The sequence below is a fragment of the Nicotiana tabacum genome, chromosome 14, assembly GCF_000715075.1.
Source record: "Nicotiana tabacum cultivar K326 chromosome 14, ASM71507v2, whole genome shotgun sequence".
In the NCBI taxonomy this organism is placed as follows: Eukaryota; Viridiplantae; Streptophyta; class Magnoliopsida; order Solanales; family Solanaceae; genus Nicotiana; species Nicotiana tabacum.
In genome coordinates, this window is record NC_134093.1 from 51,030,579 (window position 1) to 51,050,944 (window position 20,366).

Sequence of the window (20,366 nt, forward strand, 5' to 3'; positions counted from 1 at the left end):
TCGGAGTCACCCTCCATAATATTTTATTTTGTCGTTTTTCTTATTCAGACAGTATTGTGGTAGATATTCAAGACTATTCTGTAGAAAATATGACTCAGTTACATTGGTTTCGAGAAGAGTGTTGTTGAGACCCTATTTTGGAAGTTTATATTAGTTATCAGTCTTGCTTTAGTATTTCTATTGATTATCTCTGTTGAGTTATTATTAAATGTTAAGCTTACCTAGTCTTAGAGACTAGGTGCTACCACGACATCCTTTGGTGGGAAATTGGGATCGCGATAAGTTTGTATCAGAGCTCTTAGTTCATAGGTGTTACGAGTTATAAGCAGAGTTAGTAGAGTCTTATGGATCGGTACGGAGATGTCCATACTTATCTTCAAGAGGCTACGGAACTGTTAGGAAACTTCCAATTCTTTGACTCCTTACCGTGCGAATTGGTTGACTTCAAAATCTAAATCATTGACTTTCTATTCTCTTAGAGATGGTGAGGATACGCACTGCTGGATCTGACGATCAGACACATGCGCCCCCTGATAGACTCGCGAGAGGTCGGGGCTGGGGCAGAGGCCGAGGAGGGGCACGTGATGCAGCTAGAGCACCTGCCCGAGCTGTGATAGAGGGGCCACAAGTAGCTCAATTTACGGGGCAGGAACCCTAGGAGCCTGTTGCCACCCCTGCACTTCAGGAGACCCTCGCATATTTCTTTAGAATGCTCGGTACTTTAGTTCGGGCGAGGTTGATTCTACTTGCATCAGCCACATCTCAGGATATTGGTGGAGCTCACGCTCCCATGGCCCATACTCCAGAGTAGAAGGTCCATGTTGATCAGGTCCCAGAGGTTATGCCAGCACAACTTGTTTTTTTGGTTAGGCTCGAGGTTAGGGTAGTGTCATATGAGGAGGACCAGCTTAGACTTGAGAGGTTCAACAAGTATCATCCTCCTACTTATAGTGGCTTAGATTCAGAGGATGCACAGGGTTTTCTAGATAAGTGACACTGTATTATCCGTACCATGGGTATTGTGGAGACGAGCGGAGTTGCTTTTACCACATTACAGTGGTCAAGAGCAGCGTATCAGTGGTGGTCGGCTTCCGTGGTGGGTAGCCCGGTTGATGCAACTTCACTTACATGGACTCAGTTTCATAGATGTGCTTGAGAGAGTGTGTTTCCCAGACCCTTCGGGATGCATGGTGCGCAGAGTTTGAGCAGCTGTGCCAGGGTACTATGATAGTGTCAGAGTATGCCATCAGATTCAGTGAGTTGTCCAAACATGCACCAATCCTAGTTTGTATAGTTAGGGAGTGTATATATATATATATATATATATATATATATATATATAGAGAGAGAGAGAGAGAGAGAGAGAGAGAGAGAGAGAGAGAATTGTTAGATCAAAATATTAAAGGATGGAAAATTTATATGTTTGATTTTCTGTTTAAATTAATTAATTGTTAAAAGAAATTATACTTCCTCCCGAATTTATCTCATAATAAATATACTCTCCTTCCGGAGGTACATAAGAAAATGTCCTCCTTTCTTGTGGAGCGGGCCGAACGCCTCAGCAGGATAGATGCATCTATGGATCGCGCCGCACGTCCCTCGGTAGTGTACACGACACTCTGGATCGGGTCGTACGTCCTTGGCATAAATCGTGCTTAATAATAATAATTACACGATACTTTAATAATGTATTTCAGCTTGCGAAGCTAATTGATAAATTGTAAAATCCTTGAAATTTAATGAACTATTATTCATGCTTGTTAAGGAATTAATTGTTATTCCTGTAAATGAGATTTAATTGATAAATTAAAAATTTATTGAAATTGAATTGCAGCTTGTAAAGTTATTTGATAAATTGGAGGTTTTATTGAAATTGCATGATTTAAAATAAATAAATTGGAAAAATTGTTGCATTTGAAGGATTGTTATTATTTCTGCTTAATGAATAAAATTATTGTTAACTCTGTGAACCATGCTGATTTGAATAATTATAATTTATTCCAATTATTATTATTGACCCATAGTGAGTGTCAAACTCGGTTATCTCGTCTCTACCACTTCGAGATTAGGCTTGATACTTATTGGGTACACGTTATTTTCGTACTCATACTGCACTTGCTGCATATTTTATTATGCAGGTACATATATGTATAACGGCCTTGTGGGCGCAGAGGTGTGGTTAATAATTGTGGGGACATAGGTGAGCTGCATTCTATATTACGATCCGCAGCTAATAGAGTCTCCTTCAGAGTTATTATATTTTCCTGTCTAATTTGTATTCTAGACAGATGCTATGTTTTATTTTAATTCCCTAGTAAATGCTCATGCACTTGTGACATCGGGTTTTGGGAGTGGTTGTGAATTATTTAAAAAATTTAGTTGCTAAAAGTATTTATCATTTACTCTATGAGTTGTATCTTTAAAATTTTATTGAAGAAATTTTTATTTCAAAAATACTAAAATGGGTAATTAAGTTAATAGATTATGGTTGGCTTGCCTGACAGTGGTGTCCGGCGCCATCACGGCCTTTAATTGGATTTTGGGTCGTGACACATATGATCGTCTTTGCATTTGGAGGCTTCTCGGAGGTTTCGGCCATAATTGGCGAAAGTTGGCAATTTAAAGGTTTGGAAGGTTCATAAGTTTGATCGGGAGTTGACTTTGATGATATCGGGTTCAGATTGTTATTTCGCGAGTTGGAATAGTTTCGTTATATCATTTAGTCCTTGTGTGCAAAATTTGAGGTCATTCTGAGTTGATTTGATATGGTTCAGCACGACCTTTGGAAGTTAAAAGTTCATTAAGTTTGATTTGAGATACAATTCGGGGTTTTGATATTGTTATGTAGGATTTGAGGTCTCAAGTAGGTCTGTGTTATGTTTGGAGACATGTTGGTTTATTCGGACGGGGTCCCGAGAGGCTCAGGTGGGATTCAAGGTGATCACAGATCATTTCGGAGCTCTATGCATTGCTGATTTTTTGTTGTTATATGAGGGCGACTCATTCGCGGAGGTTTTGTGGCCGGCTCGCTGCGTTCACTAATACTGGGCATATTCGTGATGCATAGGAGATTTGATCTTCGCGATCACATTTTGTATTTTGCGATCGCGATGCTTGGCAAGCTGGGCTAGAGTTTGTTTTACGCATTTCCAAGGGTCTTGCCTGGAATGTGAAGGTTTTTCAGGGCAATGTGATTTCTTTTCTACGCAATCACGAGGGAAGTACCGTGATCGCGATGCATATGATTGTGCAGTGTATATAAGTACTCTATTTTGGACCCTTGACTTATTTTATTATATTTTGAGTTATGGAGCTCGGATTTGGGTGATTTTGGAGGAAATTTTCACCACTTGGATTGGGGTAAGTATTTTTGACTTGGTTTTGATTATATTCCATGATTCCATCTTCAATTTTGGCATATAATTGATAATTTTAAAAGTGAAATTGGGGGGATTTGTCTAATCTTTCCTAAAGTGAATTATTGAGATTTGAACATCTATTCGGAGTTGGATTTGAGTAAAATTAGCATGGTTGGAGTCGTAATTGAATGGGTTTCCTGAATTTGTGATTTTGTTAGATTACGAGGTGGGAGTCCGGGGTTTTACTTTTTGGTTGACTATGAGTTTTTGATTAAAGATTCGACCTTTATCATTTGGGTTTGTTCGCTTTTACATTATTTGATGATTTTGAGTTGCTTTTGGCTAAATTCAAGCCATTCGGAGGTCGTTTCATGTGGGATGGCATTTCTAGAGTATTATTGGGCTTGCTCGGCATTTGATTGGGCTTGCTTGAGGTAAGTTTCCTATCTAAACTTGATTGAGGTAGTAGTTACCCGAGTTATTTATGATAGCTACGTATTATAGGTGCGCATATGTGCAGGGATTGAACTAGTTGAGCCATGTTTGAGGTTGCATAGCGGTTAATCTCCTCTTTTAGTCTGATAGCTGCTATTTTGTGATGTATTCACCTGTTTTTAGTTATGATATCTTACTTGCACATGCATACACCTTAGAATGTCATGTATTCCAGTCCAGGATTATGAAATTTGATGGTCTTTAATTATGTACATGCATTCTTGCATATCTATTTTCTGTGTGATATGGTTTGGACTGGTAGCATGTGACCACGCCGGACAAATTGTGATATTATGCTTGTGACCACGCCGGGTGGATCCGTGATATTGATCATGTGACCACGTCGGACAAATTATGATATTGAGCATGTGACCATGCAAGACAGATTGTGATATTGCGCCCGTGACCATGTCGGGCGGATTATGATTATTAGCACGTGAGTTTTTTGTGCGGTTGTTATATTATTAACATGTGAGTTGTCTGTGCAGTTGTTATATTATTAGCATGTGAGTTATCCATGTCGATCCAGATATTGATATTATTGGCATGTGAGTTGTCCATGCAGCACATGAGTTATCCGTGCGATTGGTATTATTAGCACGTGAGTTGTCCGTGCAGCGGATGGATACGGATTCATCCCCCTAGGATTTCCCTCTCATGTTTCTCTCTTGATGGTGTACACGCGGATTATGAGAAAATGACGGGTTTCTCGTTTATGTGAGCTCTGGGAGAGCTGGTTATTGGTTTGGTTCGGTTACTAAGATTCTAATGCGGACCGAAGTGCCATGATGTGATTTCTATTGGTCTATTGGGATCGGGTTGCGCACCACAATTAAATGATATTTGATTTTGGCATATCATCTTTATTTGCAATTTTCGAGACTGTGTACCTTATTTACTTACATATCTTCCTTATATGCTAGATTGTCGGCCGAGCAAATCACTTTAAAAAGAATTGTGAGCACCAATGTGGTTTTATCTGTGTTTTTCTTATTTGATCATATATATGTTCTATACTTGTTTGAAATTTATGAACTTGTATAGGTGACTGGTAAGTATCATTTATAATTCGTACTTCTATTACCTCGCCGAGGCTAGTTATGATACTTATTGAATACATGAGGTTGCTTGTACTCATACTATACTTCTGCACCTCGCGTGCAGATCCCGGATGATGAGATGCTGTGGATCACGGGAGCTGGCATTGAACCCTGCATTCAGGATATGGCTAGCACTTGTTCTTGGTAGCTTTAGATTTGAATTATGTTTATGTATATTCCAAACAAATGTTGTATTACTTCATACTAGCTTTGTAAATCTAAGTTTTAGTGGCTCGTGACTCATACTACCAGTCCTTGGGTTATTGTATAAAGTTTTAGTTGTTTTATTTATTGATCCCATATTATTCTCAACTGAATTGTGTTCCTGTTAGTTGACTTACCTAGCAGATTGGGTAAGGTGTCATCACGACTAGTTGGATTTTAGGTCGTGACAGTGATACTCTTTTAGAAGAATGAGATGACATGCTTAAGATCATAAAATTTGAATATTTGGTCTTTATTAGTTTTTTATATTTGAAATAAGTTATAACAGAATACACTATTCTGTAGTGGCAAAAAATTAAATTATAGAACTTCATCGAACTCAAATGACGATGCAAATCACACTTGACAATTACTTTTGTTAAAAAAATCCAGAAAAGATGGAATGATAATTTTTTTTTTTTTTTGTGTGAATATTTTGAGACAACCTTTGTATTTATAGCAAAAGGCTGGGTGAAACAAAAAAAATGCTAACGTGCATGTTCGTGAAATCCACTTGGGAACAGAATTTCTACATGATTTAACTTGTTCAACAGATAGATAGGTGCCTAGTTACCAAAACGATCATTATATCATTCTGATTTAATTTCTACATGATTAAAGTGTTTTCTTGTTATATTATGAAAAATGATCAAAAGTTTTAAAATACCAAACTAATCTATCTAAAAAGTTTAAATTCAAAAATTTCTCATATTTCAAATATAGATTTACACGGTAAGACACCGTGAGAGAAATGGGTTGTTATTTTCGTTGTAATATATTTTCTTACTTTCTAGACTACTAATATGTATTATATTTATTTATATTAAGTACTTCTTTGCATTAGTACGAGAATTTTTTAAGTATGATGCTTTTTCTTATTTTCTATAACTATCATCTTGTATTAATAAAGTTTTTCTTGCAATTTTTAAAAGCAATTACATGTTAATCAAGAAATTATTCACATACAATAATATAGATAAAATATAAAAAGTAACACGTGAAAAGTTGTAGAGGACATAAGATACCAATAATTCGTATATAGTAGTAGGAATGTCATTTTCCATGTAATTTTGTAAAAACCAATAACTTTCATATGGTAGTTAAAATGTCACTTTCATCTTCCTCAATCAAAACCAATAATTTGTATTTACTAGCACGAATGTCAAAATATCCAGAGTTAAGATACTTTCCAAAAATAATCTATTTTAAAATTTTAAATTAAAAATGTTCTCATAATTAAAGTATGGATTTACATGATAAGATCGTGAGAGGGATGATGTAATAACCGAACCAATCGTTTTGAGTTTTAACATTCCGTTCGGCGATTTTAGACTTTGAATAGCTTAACATGATGCACTATGACTTGTGTGGAAGGATGATTTTCATGATTGAGAGGTTCAGGATTGAATTGGAAGAGTAATTTTTATTATGGGAGCTTAAAGTTGGAAGAGTTGATCAAGTTTTATCTTTTGAGAAAACGATATTAGAATTAGAATTTGATGGTTTATATAGGTTCATTTGGTAATTTTGGATTTGGAAGTATGTTTGAATTTGATTTTGGATGTTCCTAGTGGATTTTAACTATATTCGTGAGATGGATGGGTTGGTATTTTCGTTGTAATATATTTTCTTACTTTCTAGACTATCAATATGTATTACATTTATTTATTTTAAGTACTTCTTTGCACTAGTACGAGGATCTGTTAAGGATAATGCTTTTTCTTACTTTCTATAACTATCATCTTGTATTAATAAAGTTTTTCTTTCCTTCAGTTTTTATAAGTAGTTGCTTGTTAATCAATAAATTATTCACATTATAATAATATAGATAAAATATAAAAAGTAACATGTGAAAAGTTGCAGAGGACATAAGATACCGATAATTCGTACGTAGTAGTAGGAGTGTCATTTTCCATATAATTTTTTAAAAACCAATAATTTTCATATGGTAGTTAAAATGTCAGTTTTATCTTGCTCAATCAAAATCAATAATTTGTATATAGTAGTATGAATGTCAACATATTCAGAGATAAGATACTTTCCAAAACTGATCTATTCCAAAATTGTAAATTCAAAATTTTCTCATATTTCAAGTATAGATTTACATGATAAGACCGTGAGAGGGATGATGTAACGACCCAACCGGTCGTTTTGAGCGTTAGCATTCCGTTCGGTGATTTTAGACTTTGAGTAGCTTAATATGATACACTATGACTTGTGTGGAAGGATGATTTTGATGTTCGAGAGGTGGAGGATTGATTTGAAAGAGTAATTTTTATTATGGAAGCTTAAAGTTTGAAGAGTTGACCAAGATTTAACTTTTGAGAATATGACCTTAGAATCAGGATTTGATGGTTTAAATAGGTTAATTTGATAATTTTGGATTTGGACGTATGTTTGAATTTGGTTTTGGGTGTTTCTAGTGGATTTTAACTATATTTGTTGAAAGTTGGCAATTTGAAGAATTACATACTTTATAGATTTGATCGGAAGTTGGCTTTGATATTATCGGATCCCGTTTAGTGTTTCGGAACTTTGAATAGGGTCATTTAGTTGATTGGAATTTATGTGCAAATTGTGGTGATCCGGAATGTCTACGTGTGATTTAGACACATTCGGTCAAGTTAGAATGTTTGAAAGTTAAGAGAATGATTTGAACTTTAATTCCCGATTTGGATGTTATTGGTTGTAATTCGAGCCTCTGAGAATTTTTGAATTAGGTATAATTATTTGTATGATTGGACGGGGTCCTGATGGGCTCCAGTAAGTTTTGGCGGTGGTTTTGGACTATTTCTAAGGCTTTTTCAGCTGCTCAATTTTGGCTACAAGAGTATACATTGCAATAGCTGAGTGTGGGCCACGTTCTCGAAGAGTAAAGTGCAGTATTGGTCGTGTGAATCGCGATCGCGGAAGGATTGTTCGCGTCACACAGAAGAAATTTCTACTGTCACTTAGCTGACTTCGTGAACTTATATCTTGCAATCTATAAGGAATCGAAAAATAAAAGTTTTGAGCCCCTAGTGTTTAGTTTTTCAAAAATCAAATTGTTTATAATTTAAGAGTTTGTACAAAAAGTTATGATCATTATAATAGAGGCTGTCTGGAAAGAGTTAAACAAGTTTGTTCGAGTTTGTTCATCGCAATCGCGGTAATATCATGCTGGTCATTTTGTGAACCGCGATCGCGAGGTCGGTTAGCACGATCGCGAAGAAGGAGGCCCGACAAGGGTATTTAATTCCAAATTTTAGTACTTTGAGCTCATTTAAGCAAATTACGAGGCTTGGATAGCGGACCAAGACAATTTTGGAGATGAATGTCACCTATATTTTGAGGTTAAGTAATTTATACTTAATTATTGTTATATCTCATGAATTCACATGCTAAAATATGGAATTTCAAAGTAAAATGTGGGATTTTTCACTACACATTAAGAGAGTATATGTTTTGGATTTGACCACCAATTTGGACCAGAATTTGGAAACTAATTATATAATTTGACTCACCAGGTTATGGGTCATCGATATTTGGTATTGGGTTTGGATTCTGGGGATGCAACCCGGGTTGACTTTTATTGTCTTTTTGGAAATTTATCAAAGATCGGAGCTTTATTGATTAGGATTGCTTCCTATAGTATTTTTTACTTCCTTAGATGATGTTTGGTATGGATTTACATGATTGGAAGGCTAGAATGGGGTTTTGACATGATTTGAGGTTGAAGATTAGTCCAGGTGAGGTAAGTGTCTTGCTTGGTTTTGGTTTGAGCGAATTTTTCCTAATAAATATTATTGTTTGCTACATGCGTGGGCGATGTATATGCTAGGTGACGAGCGTATATACTTATGCCATGGTTATCCATGCTCGGGTTAGTCTTTAGGTTGTATCATGCCTTATTTTGGATATCGTGCTTTCTGCTATCATGTTTTATATGTTTGTATGACTATGTGAACTTCTTGAATAATGCTAGTGATCATGTGTAGGTTTTGAATTTATGTTTAAAAATGATAATCGTTATTATATGGCATACCCTCCTAATTTGAGCTGTAGTAGTACACTTCGCATATGCATACATCTGAGCATGTTATTTTACTTAGTCCATGAATATGTGATTTAATATCCATTGATCGTATACATGTGTTCTTGTATATTCTTTCTATTAGATGGACTGGATTTACAACACGTGACATGCGGGATGACTTATTATGGCACGTGACTAGTCTGTGCGGTTGTTATAATTATAGTACCTGATCTTTCAGTGTGATTATTGTGACTATGGCATGTAAGTTGCTTGTGCAGGGTGTGGATAAGGATCCACCCCCCTAGGATTGTCCTCTCATGTTTCTCTCTTGATGAGGTACACACTGATTATGGGAAAACTAATCTGCATTTGGACTTCGTGTATCTACTCTATATGCAAACTCCTTAGATGTATACATCATTCTTACCATATATCTTCTCTTTATGCTAGCTCAGGAGTGTATACATGTTAATATGTGCCTTTGGGTATAGACGTAGCTTGGGCTCAATAGATTCAGTTGTGTTAATATGTGCCTTTGGACTCTTACATCCGGTGGTGTCCCTAGCGGTGGGGCTGATTACTCAGTGAGTGAAAAGATAGCTATTTGATGAGAACTATGTGACTGTGGACTAATCTTAGATGGTTTGAATGTGACGAGAAGTACTTTCTTAGGATGCGAAGAGCTATAAGTGCTTGATTATCGTCTCTATATGTTGTACAGTCATAAGAGGTAGATGTGTTGCTAGATCTTTTAGATGTTGATTTGTGAAGTGGATTCTTATATCTTGATAAAGAGTATAGACTCGGGAAGATTAATTGATTGCATAATGGTTGTGACCATGGTTAAATCACATAAAGATGTCGATTTGAGGCTAAGCAGGTGGGTTATCTCGAGCGAGGGGGTTGAGGTTGTATAATTCTTATGAGGCTCCTATGAAGAGTTTTTCTTTTATCCAGTGGAATGTATGTACTATAATGTGAGTTTGGATCGCTTGAGAAATTTGGCAGGAATGTGTCACGACCCAAAATCCCACCAGAGCCTTGATGACACCTAACACTGCTTGCTAGGCAGCCAACAACGAATATACAAAAATAAACTTCAACAACAAAATACGATAGCCTCTAAAAAATGATACAACTGAAAACTATCTGAACATTTAGTATCATTGCGCACATTACTCTATAGAGTATCAAGTACAAAAATCTGAAAAACATACAATACTATTTGGAATACTGAGCAATAATAATAGATAGAAAGAGGGGACATCAAGGCATGTGAACAGAATACCGGTGCTACCTTGAAATATCCAACAAATTTGGATATGGCTCACTAGCAACAACCACAATGAGCAATGCCTGGATCTGCATATGAATTGCAGAGCGTAGTATGAGTACAACCGGCCTATGTACTCAATAAGTAGCAAGCCTAACCTCTGGTTAAAAGCAGTGACTAGCTTGGCAAGGTCCAATACTCATTTTCAATAGCTAACAACAAGAATAACAACATAATAATAGAAAACAGAAAAGTAGTTCAATAATATCAAGCTCAAATATATCATATTAAGAGAAAAATAAGCGTGCTTCCGAAATGTATCATTCAATGTATCGACTTTATCGACATCCAATATCAAATAGCAAGAGGAAAATGCAACTTTATGCTGCATGACTAGTATTCATGCCAAAATCAACAACGTCACAAATTAATCATCAAGTAACACAATCTCAGTAAATAAATAGTGCCCGTCCCAAATATCCCTCAATCATACTCTCAGCACACTCCGGTACTTGCTCGAAGCCCATAAATCGTAACACAAACTCACACCCAACATTGTACGGGTGCCTGACATAAGTCCCTTTCTAAGAATATCTCATGTGCCTGCAACCACGGGTTATTAGCTAACTCCATAGGCGAGGATCCTAGACCAAGCACTGATCGGATCTAAGTCAACGATCAATATCACTCAACCCAATATGAAGTCTGGCGTACGCGTCACCTCATTATCAGTACCACTCAGTCCAATATGGAACCTAGTGCATGTGTCACCTCACTATCAATATTAACATAGCTCTATCACCCAAGATCAGTCTTTAATCTCCTCAAATCCCAATATGCCAACATCTCAAAGTAACAATAACAAAATACCGTACATAATGCACCAGCGTGCCACAACTCAGCTCAAACCGTGTCACACATAGGGATACTAATAACATGTGAGATAACATTAAAAAGTGGACAAAGATAGAGATATACCACATGGATATAATATCATAATTGAAAATATGACTACAATAAAGGCAAACAACTCATAATAGTGAAAATAGCCCTATCATGTCAGAAAGAGATAATCACATAACCTAGACATGATTTCTAGAATGAATAAGAGCTCACATAGTCATACAAGTGGAGAAACATGATATCAAGGAAGCATGATAGCAAAATAAGGCATAAAATAGCCTAGATTCTTCCCTGATAATGAAATAACCATGATACGTGCATTTGTGCTCATCACCTCACATGTGCGTCACTCCGAACATATAGCAAATATCATAGTCTACGGGAAAATACCCTCAAGATGAGCCTAGGAAAGATACATACTTCAATGTGCAAGAATCAATACTCAAAAATCCCTTTCCTCTCAAATCAACTTTTGAACGAGTGAAATCTAGCCAAAACAACTCAATAACACTAAACAAGGCTATAGGAATCATTTCTAAATAGTAAAGCATTGATCTCTATTCAACTCCCAAAAAGTCAACAAAAGCCAACCCAGACCCGCATGGTCAAAACCTAAGTCAAGGAGTAGATCCTTACTACTCATAACCCCACAACTCTAAATATATGATTAGATTCCAAAATCAAGTCCAAATCATAGCTCAAATCCCCAATTTACAATTTCCTAAAGCCCACACACTACAACAGCATTCTTAGAAGCTAGAAACCTGAAGCTTAAGCTCCTTGTTCCATGCTACCTTGGATGCCAGAAGCAAGCCAATTCTCACTCTCTTCTGTCAAATGCATCAGACAGAAACAACTCTTCTGCCCAATTACAAGGGCCCTTCTGTCAACTATCTTCAATATGGCTTTCTTTGACCCCAGTGTTAAAGCAAAGTTGAAGATAGTCCCCACTCCACTCACATTTTTTTGGTCATATTTGTTAGTGAGATTTTACACTTTTACTAGTTGTAGAAATTGTTATATATGGAAGATAACCTTCCAACTCTTTTGCTTAGTAGATTTAGGTGCATTTGTGCATGTTTGTATAGTTGACCTAAGCTTACTTCACCATTTTTGTATACCCAATTGTCTATCAATGTTGGATAGACCATGGACACTTCATCATAGGTCTAACTTTTCACAGCTTTCAAAGTTCACTTTGTTGTCAAGTTTGGACAACCAACTGCACACTCATCTTATTCCGGAGGTCAGGTTTATGCCTCCTCTTTTGTTCTACTCTATTTTACCTATATGTAAATCACCTCTAGGCACAATGCCTAGTAGACTTTAATTTTAAAAATAAAGTTGTAGGAAAAACACCTAAAATCTTCCTTCAAATTCCATATTTTCGGTATTAATAATCCATGTATATTCTTTAAATAATACCCAAAATGTGTTCATTTACCCTAAAGAATTATATGAAAATCTCCAAGCCAAAATTGGCTCTCCCAAGTCTAGGGTTCAAAATATGAGATAATGTACCGAAATCCTGAAATCCCTCAATAAAAACCAACTATAGGTTTCGCATTTGTCGCCAGGGTTTCAGAAATGCAAACATCGCAAATGGGAGAAAACCCTCGCAAAAGCGAATAGAACATCTATACAACAGATGTCACAAAAGTGACTAAAACCCTCAAAAAATGAGCTTCAATCGCAAATACGAACTACCCATTGCAATAGCGGAGGATGCAATTGCGGCACCAGCCTCACAAATGCGAAATTGGCCTTCCCAACACCACATCGCAAATGTTATTAAAAGTCTGCAAATCCCCCAACTTCAAAAATCAATCCGAAACAAATCCAAAACATAATCGAGCCCCCCGGGCCCCACTCCAAAAATTTTCCCATGCATATAAACCTCACATGAACATGCTCGTAAGCTCAACTAATAAAAATAACATCCATAAACCAAGAATCAAGCATCAAAACCTATGTTGCATGGCTTGAAGTTCAAGAACTTCAATAATTCATATCCAAGCGTTTGTTTCTTACCTAATCAACTCGGAATGCAACTAAAAAATTACACCCAAGTTCCAAATGACAAAGAATATTCCAAGTTCCAAAACAACAATCAAACCCGATACCATCAAAGTCATCCTTCGGTCACACTTCTAAACTTTCCAAACCTTCAAATTGCCAACTTTCGGCAATAGAGCCGAAGCATCCCAGGAACCTCCAAATCCAAATCCGAACATACGCATAAGTGCAAAATCTCCATACGAACATATTGGAACCAACAAATCACCAATTGGGGGTCGAACAAAAAAGTGAAACCTTAGTTAATTGTTACAACTTAAGCTTCGAACAATGGAACTAAGTGTTCCAATTCATTCCAAAACCATCTCCAAAGCAAACCAACCATCTCCATAAGTCACAAAACGACAAATCAATGATACGTAAATTGCTCTATATTATTTTTGGTGAGACTTGTCGGTTGGGCTGCTTGTATTGGCTGAGATGAAGTTTCTAGAACTGAGATTTGCACTATAGTATTGGAATAAGGAATGTTTAGAAGAATGATACCATATTTCCGCTAAGGATTTGTGCAATGGCCCAAGTCGGATGAGTGAGCTTCTTGGCTTATTGATCAGATGATTGGTTAAGAGATTCTGCGTGTTTCTTTCATCATCGGCAATGTACGAAGTTTTGAACGAGGTTTTATTTGTTATGAGGTTTACTACCGATATCGTATTTGCTTTTAGGCAGCTATGGTGATCAACAGTTATTGTTGTGAGTAACTGAGTGATGTGGTATATCACATGATTACATCTTGGATCATGGTTATGGTTTGACACAGCCTGTTTAAACTTATACAGTGTGTAGATACGAGATTCGGGTCTTTTTATGAATTCCGGGTGTTGGAAATTGGGTTCTAAGGTTTACGGACTAATGTTGAAGTAAAGACTTCTAGTTAGGTTGTGTTTATAGGCTTATATGGAGCGGGGTGATGTGGGATCACCCCCGGGTATGTGAATGGTAAGGTTACACAGTGATTGGTAGCCTTGGAACGACTCTTGACACATTCAAGGATGAACATATGTTTAAGTGGGGGAGGATGTAACGACTCGATCGGTCATTTTGAGCATTTGCATTCTGCGTGGATGTTTAAAGTATTGAGTAGCTTCATATGACGTATTATGACTTGTGTCAATCATTGATTTTGGTTTTCAGGTGATTCAGGATTGATTCGAAAGAAAGATTCTCATGTTAGAAGCTTTGAGTTGGATGGGTGGTGATATTGGGCCTTGTGCCAGTGTTGTTTGGACCCTTAGGGGCCTTTTCTTACTATCCTCTTATTATTTTCGATTGAAAATCTATACTCATGCATGGTTATACTTGTTTACTGCATAATTCAGTTTTATGACTCTATTTTGATGCATATAAATATTGTTTTGGGCCGAATGCCCAATTTTTACTGAAATGCCCGAGTGGCTTGAGAGGTTTATGACTGAGTGAGATCGAGGGCCTGATTTGCGAGGATATTTATGGGATCGGGCTGCACGGCGTAGTATGTTGCATATTTATGGGACCGGGCTGCACGCCGCAACATGTTTGATATTGGCCGAGGGCCTGAGTGATTTATGCTATGATTTGGCTTGATATAGCACTTGGGCTGAAGGAGCCCCTCTGGAGTCTGTACACACCCCCAGTGAGCGCAGGTACCTACTGAGTTCGAGTGCCGAGTGCTGAGTGACTGGGAGGCATGAGTGATTGTGAGGTATGCCCGAGTGGCAAGAGTGATTATGAGGTATGCCAGTGTGGCACGAGTGACTGTGAGGTTTGCCCGAGGGGCTGTATATGAGTGATGTTTTGCCCGAGGGGCTGTTTATTATTTCATCATTTTTGCTCACCTTTGCAATTTTCCTCTGTCTGAAAACTATTGAAAAATATCTTTAAATGATTTTTACTAGAACAGGGTTTAAACGAGATGTTTTGATTCAAATCCTGATTTTACAAACATGTGGTATTTTTTTGAGATTTCTTGATATGATTGTTATATACTTTATTGCTCGTCACTACTGCTTAGCCTTTATTTATTATTGTTACTTACTGAGTTGGCGTACTCACGTTACTCTCTGTACCTTATGTGCAGATCCAGATGTAGCTGGACACGGTAGCGGTTGTTGATTATTCTGATTGCAAATTTTCCCGGGGATAGCAAAGTAGCTGCCTGGCGATCGTAGCCCTGCTCTTCACCCTCTTATCTTCCTTTAGTTGTATTTAGCTATTTTTCAAACTGAGTTAGTATTGATATTGTTAGACAGATTGTTGTAGATGCTCATGACTAGTGACACCCCAATGTCGGGCTTTTCCTTCCGCACTTTTATTTTGATTGGAACTCCTTTACGAATGTTTTTATGTTAAATAATATTGAAATTATATTTTGAATAAAAATATCGGTTTGTTTAGGAAATGATTCGGCTTGCCTAGTTCCGTGATAGGTGCCATCACGACAGGGGTTAGTTTGAATCGTGATACATTGGTATCAGAGCCTAGGTTACATAGGTCTCATGAGTCATGAGCGGGTTTAGTAAAGTCTTGCGGATTATTATAGAGACGTCTGTACTTATCTTCGGGAGGCTGCAGAACTTTAGGAAACTCCACATTCTTCAATTCTTGTCGTGCGAATCTGTTGATTCTATTAACTAAACATCTGTTGTTTCATTCTCTCACAGATGGTGAGGACTCGTGCTATCGGTCAGGAGGGCCAGCCACCAGTACCACCAGCCAGGGCCGCGAGGGGCCGAGGCCGCAGTAGAGGCCATGGTAGGGGTAGAGGTGTAGCCCGTACAGCAGCTGGGGCAGTACCTGCAGACCCACCGGTTGTCCCAGATCAGGACCCGGTTCCAGTTGTTGATGCACCAGCTCAGGCACCACCTGTGCCTATTGTGATTTCAGGCCTTCAGGAGGCCCTAGCTCAGATTCTGACAGCGTGTACTGGCCTTGCTCAGGCGGTCTCTATTTCGACGGCCGCAACTACTTCTCAGGCCAGGGGAGGCACTCAGACTCCCGTCGCTCGCACACCCGAGCAGGTTATTCAGGGACTTCAGACACCAGAGGCACCACCAGCCCAGCCGGTTGTAGTTGCTCATGATTATGTGGTTTCTGCTATGCCCGGGGATGATCAGCATAGGTTGGAGAGGTTCGGGAGACTCCAGCCACCACCTTTCAGTGGCACAGAGAGAGAGGATGCTCAAAACATTTTGGACAGGTGTCAGAGGATACTCCGTACTGCTGGTATTTTGGAGACTTGTTGGGTCTCATTCACTAAATTTCAACTTTTCGGTTCTACACTAAGATGGTGGGAGACTTACGAGAGGCGTAGGCCTGTTGGCGCATCACCCCTTACTTTGTAGCAATTCTCCGTGGTCTTTTTGGAGAAGCTCGTGCCTCGATCCCACAAAGAGGAGCTGCGCAGATAGTTTGAGCGGCTTCTCCAGGGTGATATATTTGTGACACAGTATGAGATGCGGTTCTCCGAGTTGGCCCGTCATGCGATCTGGTTGGTTCCCACAGACAGGGAGAGGATCATGAGGTTTATTGATGGTCTCACTTATCAGCTACAGTTGCTCATGACTAAAGAGAGGGTTTTAGGTGCTACTTTTAATGAGGTTGTCGACATTGCTCGACAGATTGAGATGGTTCGCGGTCAGGAGAGGGTTGAGACGGAGGCCAAGAGGCCTTGTGGTCAGGGTGAATTCAGCGGTGCTCCTTTTGGGGGTCAGTTCCAGCACGGTAGAGGTCGTCATTTCAGACAGGCTCAGTTAGCTTGGCCATTTCATCGGGGTGCATTATCTGGTCATGGTTCTCACAGTTCTCATCAGGGCCACTCATCACTTAGTGCCCTTCCAGCTCAGAGTTTATCCCGTGCTCCATATGTTCAGGGCTTATCCATGCCAGGTTCTTCTACCAGTCATCCCGGTGCTAAGGGTTCCCTTCAGTTTCTGCCACCAGCACCAGTGAGTTATTTTGAGTGTGGGGAGCTTGGGCATATATGGAGGCATTGTCCTCATCGTCATGGAGGTCTATCTCAGCAGAGGAGTCAGCCTCCAACTTTAGCACCAGTTACCTCACCACCCGCCCAGTCAGCTCGGGGTGGAGGTCAGTCAGCTAGGGGTCGCCCTAGAGGGGGAGGCAGATCAGGGGGTGGTCAGGCCCATTTCTATGCCCTCCCTGCCAGACCATATGCTATTGCTTCGGATGCTGTGATTACAAGTATTGTCTCAGTTTGTCACAGAGATGCCTCAGTATTATTTGACCCTGGTTCCATGTATTCCTATGTTTCCTTGTGTTTCGACCATTTTCTGGATATGCCCCATGAGTCTTTAGTTTCATCTGTACATGTATCTACTCCTGTGGGCGATACTATTAGTGTTGACCGCTTATATCGGTCATGTGTGGTGACTATTGGGGGTCTGGAGACCCAAGTGGACCTTTTGCTGCTCAGTATGGTCGACTTTGATGTGATATTGGGTATGGATTGGTTATCTCCATGTCATGCTGCTCTAGATTGTCACGCTAAGATGGTGACGTTGGCTATGCTGGGAATTCCGAGGGTTAAATAGAGCGGTTCTGTAGATTATGTACCAAGTAGGGTGATTTCATATTTGAAGGCTCAGCGCATGGTTGAGAAGGGTTGCCTATCCTATTTGGATTTTGTGAGGGATGTTAGTGCAGAGACTCCTGTCATTGATTCTGCAGACCTGCCGGGCATGCCGCCTGACAGGGATATTGACTTTGGTATTGATTTGGTGTAGGGAACTCAGCCCATTTCTATTCCACCATATCGTTTGACACCGGCGGAGTTGAAGGAATTGAAAGAACAACTTTAGGAACTCCTTGATAAGGGGTTTATTCGGCCTAGTATGTTACCTTGGGGTGCACCGGTTCTATTTGTGAAGAAGGATGGTTCCATGAGGATGTGTATTGATTACAGGCAGTTGAACAAGGTCATAGTGAAGAACAAGTATCCTTTGCCTCATATTGATGATTTATTCGACCAGCTTCAGGGAGCGAGGATGTTCTCCAAGATTGATTTGAGGTTCGGTTATCACCAGCTGAAGATTCGGGATTCAGATATTCTTAAAACAACTTTTAGGACCCGATATGGCCATTATGAGTTCTTGGTGATGTCTTTTGGGATGACCAATGTCCCAGCAGTGTTCATTCATTTGATGAACAGTGTATTCCAGCCCTATTTGGACTCATACGTTGTTGTATTCATTGATGACATCCTGGTTCTCTCGTAGCCAGGACGAGCACGCTCAGCATTTGAGGATTGTATTACAGAGATTGAGGGAGGAGAAGCTTTATGCAAAGTTCTCCAAGTGTGAATTTTGGCTCAGTTCATTAGCATTCTTGGGACACGTGGTGTCCAATGAGGGTATTCAGGTGGATCCGAAAAAGATAAAGGCGGTGCAGAGTTGGCCTAGACTATCCTCAGCCACGGAGATTAGGAGCTTCCTTGGTTTAGCGGGGTATTACCGTCACTTTGTGGAGGGTTTTTCATCTATTGCATCGCCCTTGACCAAATTGACCCAAAAGGGTTCTCCATTCAGGTGGTCAGATGAGTGTGAGGAGAGCTTTCAGAAGCTCAAGACTGCTTTGACCACAGCTCTAGTGTTAGTTCTGCCATCAGCTTCAGGTTCTTACACCATGTATTGTGATGCCTCGAGGATAGGCATTGGTTTTGTTTTGATGTAGGAGGGTAGGGTGATCGCCTATGCCTCGCACCAGTTGAAGACCCATGAGAAGAACTATCCTATCCATGATCTTGAGTTAGCAGCCATTGTTCACGTCTTGAAGATTTGGCGTCATTATTTGTATGGGGTTCTTTGTGAGATTTATACTGATCACCGGAGTCTGCAGTACCTATTAAAGCAGAAGGATCTTAATTTGTGTCAGCGGATATCGTTGGAGCTTCTTAAGGACTATGATATCACTATTTTGTACCATCCGGGGAAGGCCAATGTGGTGGCCGATGCTTTGAGTCGCCGGTCAGAGAGTTTGGGGAGTTTAGCATATCTTCCAGTAGCAAAGAGACCTTTTGCATTGGATATTCAGGCCTTGGCGGGCTAGCTTGTCAGATTGGATATTTCGGAGCCTAGTCGGGTATTGTCTTGTGTGGTCTCCAGGTCTTCTCTTTATGACCATATCAGTGAGTGTCAGTATGATGACCCCCAATTGCTCGTTCTTCAGGACAGGGTTCGGAGAGGTGATGCTAGGGATGTGACTATTGGTGATGACGGCGTGCTGAGAATACAGGGACGAATATGTGTGCCTAATGTAGTTGGGCTTCGAGAGTTGATTATTGAGCACACCCACATCACGCGGTATTCCATCCATCCGGGTGCCTCGAAGATGTACCAGGATTTGAGGCTGCATTATTGGTAGAGGCAGATGAAGAAGGATATAGTTGGGTTTGTGGCTCGGTGTCTCAACTTTCAGCATGTTAAGTATGAGCATTAGAGACCGGGTGGCTTGCTTCAGAGGTTAGAGATCCCAGAGTGGAAGTGGGAACGGGTCACCATGGACTTTGTAGTTGGGCTCCCACGGACTGTGAGGAAGTTCGATGCTATTTGGGTTATTATAGATCGGCTGACTAAGTCCGCGCACTTCATTCCAGTTGGTACTACTTACTCTTCAGAGCGGTTGGCTAAGATTTACATCCGAGAGATCGTTCGCCTGCATGGTATCCCGATTTCCATTATTTCAGATAGGGATACTCAATTCACATCGCAGTTTTGGAGGGTCGTGCAGCGAGAGTTGGGTACTCAGGTTGAGTTGAGCACAAATTTTCACCCTCAGACGAACGGGTAGTCCGAGCGCAATATTAAGACATTGGAGGACATGTTGCGTGCTTGTGTCATTGGCTTTGGCGGTTCATGGGACCAGTTTCTGCCACTCGCATAGTTTGCATATAACAACAGTTATCAGTCGAGTATTCAGATGGCTCTGTACGAGGCTTTATATGGGAG